The sequence below is a fragment of the Perognathus longimembris genome, chromosome 28 (assembly GCF_023159225.1).
Source record: "Perognathus longimembris pacificus isolate PPM17 chromosome 28, ASM2315922v1, whole genome shotgun sequence".
Taxonomy (NCBI): Eukaryota; Metazoa; Chordata; class Mammalia; order Rodentia; family Heteromyidae; genus Perognathus; species Perognathus longimembris.
In genome coordinates this window covers 1,468,160-1,475,159 of record NC_063188.1, presented here as the reverse complement: position 1 = coordinate 1,475,159, position 7,000 = coordinate 1,468,160, and positions in this window count along the sequence as shown.

The following is a 7,000-nucleotide window of genomic DNA, read 5'->3' as shown; positions in this document are numbered from 1 at the left end:
CAGCGCAAGCGCAGAAACGGACGCTCCCTAGAGGCTTTGCGTGCGCTTCCACGCCTCCTAATGCCACAAACCCTAGGAGACATACGCCCCGCCTCCGGGAGCCGCATCCCAGCCCCAGACTCCACCTGCGCGCGCCCAGGAGCCGAAGCCCCGCCCCTGGGAACCACAAGCTCGGCTGCAGCAGGGACTGGAGGAGGGTTCAGGCTGGAGGAGTGAAGCCCGGAGGCGCCTTCAGCCATCTGAGCCGCAAATCCTCCCGCTCTTACTAACGTGTCGCCTGGCACGGAGGCCCAGCGTGGCTCAAGAAGCGAAGAGCTGACAGCGTCACCCAAACCCTGGTCCAGGGCATTCTTGTTCGGCCTCAATATCCGAGCTGCGACGAATAGATGTTACTGTTTGTAAACACGAATGCAGATTTGCAAGTGTTCACACATACACGTAAAACCCAAAGGAACTGCTGCGAAAAATATAAACAGGGCTTTTCCTGATGGTGGCATTAAAGATGCCTACATCTGTATGTAAGGGCTGCCCAGTGTCTACTGGGAATGTTGTTCTTGATTCCCTTTCAAGCCTGACATAGAGTACGAGTTTAATAAATGTTTGTTATATGAATATGAAATACTACACTCACACCATCCCATATTTCATTTGTCTTCCACAAGGAGGAAGTTGTGTATCAAAATTGTGTATTGAGTGTTCAGGACATAGGACAGTAAAGAACTCCCGGCCCAGGTACATTCATTCAGGTCATTCTGACACATTCAGATATTTGCCAACTGCAGACTGCTGGAAATATGGACAGGCAAAAGTCACGATTCCCAAGGCCCTGGGGCTGGCTGCCTTGATCTCATGATGATGCACAACCATTCCCCTCCTAAACCCTCACCCTGTCCAGCCTCACTCTCTTTCCACAGCATCTCCCTAACCCTGGAGAGGTCTCTAAGTCCTCTCTCTCCATACCAACTAGGTTAGTATCCTGGAGCTGCTGTAATAAATGGCCACAAGCCAATGGCAAAACAGCAAAAATATATCGTCTCATACATGTGGTGAGATCAAGGTCAGTAATGCTGTGCTTCCTCCAGCAGCTCTCCTACAGGATGGTTCTTGCTTTCCCAGCTTCATCTAGCTGACATTGTTCCTGAGCTTCTGGAGCATCATTCCATCTCCACCTCTATCTTCACCGAGCCTCCTTGTGGGTGGCAAAAATGGCTGTAGCATCATGATGGCCACGTGGACTGCAGCACACTTGGACACAGGAAGAAGACCTATTGCTGGGGCCTGGTCTCAAGTGGATCACCTAGGTCACCTCGCTGCCTGCCCAGAGCTCACAGCAGCACGAGCCCCCAGCCACTACCTGCTCTTTCAAGCCATCACCAACTCCCAAGGCCTACACTCTGCCCCTATGTTCTGAGAAGCTCCATTACACACCCACGCCCATGCCTGCCCCTGCTCTCCCAGCAGTCAGGAAGTACACGAGGGTGGGACACAGTGAGGCCATGCATAGCTGCCCCTGACCTGACGCCCTGGTATGAGGCAACAGGGGCTAGAAGACACATGAAAGAACACAGACAGGGGAAAGAGAATTGCATGCCGTCTACAGCTGGTGCGCTGAACACCTCAACGTGCATGGCTTCAGACCACAGAACAGGATTCTTGCCTGTTTTAGAGGCCAGAAATCTACAATGTATATACTGGGGGCACGTACTCCATCTGCAAGTTCTACAGCATAGCTCGACACCTCTTTGGCACCCGTGATGGTCTTGCAGTCCACTGTGTGGATCTCTGCAAGGAATCCTCGCTTCACATCCTTCTGCCCAGCTTGCCCTTTCTGTCTATGATCATGTGTGTGCCCTTGCAGACGGGTTCAGATCTGTTGAACCCCTGTGCTGTCTGTTCTCGAGCTAAGAGCAGCTGCATTCTCTCCCTTGCCTGATACTGGAAAGTGGGCTCTTGTCAGCCCAACTGCTCAAACTCATTTGCCCCTGTGCTCTGCTGAAGACTTTCCTGTGCATAGACGATAGTCACTGTGTCTGCCAGATTCAAGACCACAGTCTCTAATGGCATTGCACACCTTGGGGAATCACATTCCTGTCCCCCGGCTTTTCACTCCTCCTCTAACATAATGCACTCATACACATAATACACCCGCAGTATGCACGCATGCACACACACACACACACACGTATTTCCTCCACATATGTGGATCAGTCTCTGTGTGTTTTCCCACACACATGCATGTTCCAGATCACATAGCACATCCCCTTGGCCACTGACCAGCCAGCATGCCCATCCCATCTGGCCTAGCCTGCGTGTTAAATGGTGCTGGGAGAACTCTTCCCTCTCCCTTGAGTGTTTGTGGTGTGAAGAGTCTGGACTCAGCAAGTAATAGGTGCCTGTGAATGTGAGTCAAGGGAATGACTCGATGAGCACATGAATTTTTAAAGCTCTGGGTCACAGGGCACTCTGGCAGACAGCCTTCGCACAGTGCTTCATAACTGACTAATTCACAAGCCACCAACTGCAGCCAGCAAACGTCTAAGCAGGGTCTCCTCTCCTACTGGCAGCCACACCCACCATAGGGTCCCCCCAGTTTGCTGCTACCTGTCACTGCTGTCATCCGTACTCCTCCTGGTCCCTTTACCCCTTACTCACACAGTGAACTCCTCGGGTGGGGGTTGAAGTCTAGGTCTCATCCCCAGGCTGAGCACAATGGTGTTCAACAAATGGGGGTGGGCAATCCTAACAAGAAACCTGTTTGTATCCTACCACTTTCTTACCTAACCATCACCAAAGCACTCTGTGCTGGTTAAACCACAGCCATCCACCTCCTCCGAGTGCTGACATCACATGAGCGAGTGACTCATTGCAAGAAATTGGACTTTGAGGCTAAAGCAAAAAGGATGAGGCAGAGGGGGCGAGGTGTTTGGAGTACACAGGAAAGGCTGGGCATTGGCAGGGCCCCAGGAAAATCCCGTGTGCTTCCCAACCATCCTTTCCCTCCCAGCAGCCTCTCCTCCTCACACTCCAGTCCTGACTCTCGCCATTCACCCTAGGAGCCTTGTTTCTTCCTAACAGCTTCCCTCCCTCCACGCGGGTCCACGTCCCATGTCAAGTGTCCCATGTCACGTGTCGCACACCTTCTTCTCCCCCCTCCTCCCCTTCACCCATACCCTCTGTGTAGCTACTGTGGCCCTGGGCTCTTTGGTCCCTTCCCATGTAGGCTTTGTCAGTCTTGCTTGACACCGTTCCCTGCTGAGAGCAAAGGTCCATCCTGCCATCACCGCCACGTGCTCCCGTGCCAGCCTCGCCTTCCTTGCCCTTGTTAGTGCCACCACTCGAGCCATATCCTCCGCTCTCCCTTCCTCGCCCTAGCAAGCTACATGGAGAGCAGCTGATGAGGGTGACCTGCGCCTCCACAACACCTCGTCTTGTGAGGGGCGAAACTTCCCAGATATTCTTGGGGATGGAGCTTGACACCTTTAGTCTCCACTATCAAGGCCAGTTTCAGACAGGGCCCACCTAGGTCCTACAAAGTGACCATACCCATTCCCTCCGGCGCTCAGCACGTTGCCTTTATCAATTTGGGGTGCTAGTCCTCCAGCCAGCTTCTTACCTGGACACAACTTCTCAAGCCAGGCCTCCTCCTTCCTTGTCCCTGCCCACTGGAGAGAGCCAGTGTCGCCTGATGCAGGCCAGGCCGGGCACGCGCACTTCCCATCTCCACTCCTACTTGTCCTGCCTGCCTGCCTGCCTGAGTGGGGGCCCGCCGGTTGGCCATGAACACAAGCCATGAACACAAGCACACAGCATCTTTGCCCTCCTCCCTCACCCCCACAGTCTACACAGAGCCACCTTTGTCATACCACAGTTTAATCACAGACCGGCCCGCAGAAGCTATACCAGCTGTTTACCTGGTAGTTGGGGTTTGGTTTTATTGGACAAGGTGGAAGTTTCCTTACAAGTGGGGGCAGTAGCAGGATTGTCACATCTCGGAGAATCTGCTGACTGGATATTCTTTTTGCACATGTGAATTAAGGGGATCCATAGAAAACATACAAGTATAAGCTGTGTGCACATACAAGATCATGTATGTGAGCAACAGGGACTTAGCAAATGCTGCTAACTGGGTCCAAAGGTCAGTGATGGACAGGCAAGGATAGTCAGTGCCATCCCAGAGACAGGAGGGAGACATCCCCATAGCTTGAGGAGGGGGATGGGAAGGTGACCACTAACGGGGACTGCTAACTGGGGTGATGAGGTTGTCCTGGAACTAGACTGTAGTGACAGATGTGCAACTCTGAATAGATCTAAAAACCTTTGACGTGGATAGTTTAAATGGGTGACTTTTATGATATAAAAATTATACCGGGCTGGGGATATAGCCTAGTGTCAAGAGTGCCTGCCTCGTATACATGAAGCCCTGGGTTCGATTCCCCAGCACCACATATACAGAAAACGGCCAGAAGCGGTGCTGTGGCTCAAGTGGCAGAGTGCTAGCCTTGAGCAAAAGGAAGCCAAGGACAGTGCTCAGGCCCTGAGTCCAAGGCCCAGGACTGGCCAAAAAAACAAAAAAATCATACCTAAATAAAGCTGTTATTTAAAACAAAAAAAAATCCTACCCTGCGCAAGTGTGCCAGTAAGGACGAAACCTTCCGGGTGGGAAAAGCTAGAAGCTGAACAATCAAGGAAGGCAGAAGACCGAAGAAGGAGGAGCAAGCAGGAGAAGCAGGCAGGTAGGCACAGGGCCCAGTGGAGGCTGTCAGAAGCTTAAGGCTCTACACAAACACATAAGCTGAGACCTGAGAAGCTGTGACACATCAGAAGGACAGCTACAACTATGTCACAGAGAAGCCTGGGGGCCAGGGGCCAGGGGCACTAGTATTGATAAACACACACACACACACACACACACACACACACACACACGCTACATATGTATATGTATTCATTTCTGCATGACTTCCCTATAGGTGCCACAAAAAGGCCACATTTGGGAACTTAAAACAACACTATTGTGCTTTCTCACAGTTGGAGTCTGAAAGCAAGGTGTAGACAAGGCAAAACTCCCTGGACAGGCTGTAGAACATGACCCTTCCTGTTTTGTCCAGCTTCTTGGAGCTCCAGGAATCTTTTGTGGCCCCATCAATCCAGTCTGTACCTCCATCTCCACGTCACTTCTCCTTTGACTATCTCCTCTTCTGGTATTTGAGTTAGGACCACCCCTATCCAGTGTGTTAGTGTCTCAACTTATAGCTGTAAATGAGGTGCCGTACACAGACCCAGAGAGTTAAGTAGGAGCAGATTATCTTTCAATGAACAATTCAGGTCCAAAGTCAGAAGGCTTCATGCAGTCGGCCAGCATGTCCACACCACTGTAATGTCAAAATTTTGAGTCCTGCCTCGATGTCCTGTTATGTCAGGTTTCACACCCCCTCAGTCAGGTAAGAAACTGAAGACCTCACGAGTTTTATAATCCTTACCCTGTGTCCTATGCCATCCATACTTTCCAAACTCGAGCCATCTCCGTTGCTTCCACCTCTCTGAGATTCAGTTTGTATGGCAGCACAGGGCTAGAACCACTGCCACTGCCTTTCTGCCTCTCCTCCTGGCTTTTCTGCCCCTGCGTCTCTGGCATGGGACCAGTGTGACCTGCTCTTTCATTTCTGTACCCATCACCATCTGACTGACTTTGTCTCTAAAGTCCTAAGAGTAGAGACTGAATCTGGTTGCCCGAGCCTCGTTTATGAGCATGTCCTGTGAAACAGCAATCCATCTGTGATTTAAAGAAAATCAGCTGGAGGACAGGCCCTCATGTGAACTAGGTAAGTAGGACTGTGAGGCTCTTCATAGTCTCTTCCACAGAGAGGTTCCTGTGAAGAGGGGAATGGAGAGGAAGACAATGACCCATGATTCTAATCCAGGAATTGAGAGACACACACACTGCTTTTTAGTGTCACTGTCTGTTCAGTACACTCCCCTCTACACCTAGAAAGGGACTCGGGGAAAAGAAGATGACAAGGTCAGCGGCAAAGCTTGTCTTTGTTATTAGAAAATCAACCTCTGAGTTCTCTTAGCAGGCTGTTAATTTGTCCACTGCTGTGACAAAATACCTAAGAGAAGTAGCTTAAAGGGGGAACATTACTTCGCGTCAGTGTTTGTGGAAGTGGAGGAAGGAGCTCAGGGAAAAGGTTCACCCTTGAAGGGGATGGCCCAGTGACACACTTCCTCCAACTAGTCTCTACCTCCCAAAGGTCCCACTACCTCCTAATAATGCCATCAGCTGAGGACCAACCCTTCAACAAATGACTTTTGCAAGGCCATTTAAAAGGTCCAAACTATAACACAGGCAATCCACAGCAAAGATTTAAATCGATAGCTGGAGAAGTGGCTGTGCAAGCCCGAAATGTGGAAGCAACTATCAAAAAAAAAACCCGTTACAATATAGGGGCTGGGAATGTGGCTTAGTGGTAGAGTGCTTGCCTAGCATGCATGAAGCCCTGGGTTCAATTCCTTAGTACCACATACACAGAAAAGGCTGGAAGTGACGCTATGGTTCAAGTGGTAGAGTGCTAGTCTTGAGCAAAAGAAGCTCAGGGACAGCAGCCTATCAAGACAATCCCAATCTCCTCCATCTCCATCTCTAAACACGCTGGAAGGAATCGTAGTGAATGACTAGGATGGCCTACATGCCTGAGTCCTAAGTGTTGGCTGTAGTCTACCGCTAGGGGGCAGAATTGTCTATACCAAAAGTTACCCAGCTGATGTGTGTGCGTGTGTGCGTGTGCAGGTGGGTGTACATGCACTGGTATGGCACATTTCGTACTAGAGTGGAGAAGTGTGCTGACTCATGAGAACGTGACTACACACACACACACACACACACACACACACACACACACTATGCTTATGCACACCCACTGCGAAGTCCTGAGCAGCCCCCTCACCGGCAGCTGTAAAGGGTCCCCTCTGCTGGAAGCAGGAAAGCAGGGTCCTCAGAAGG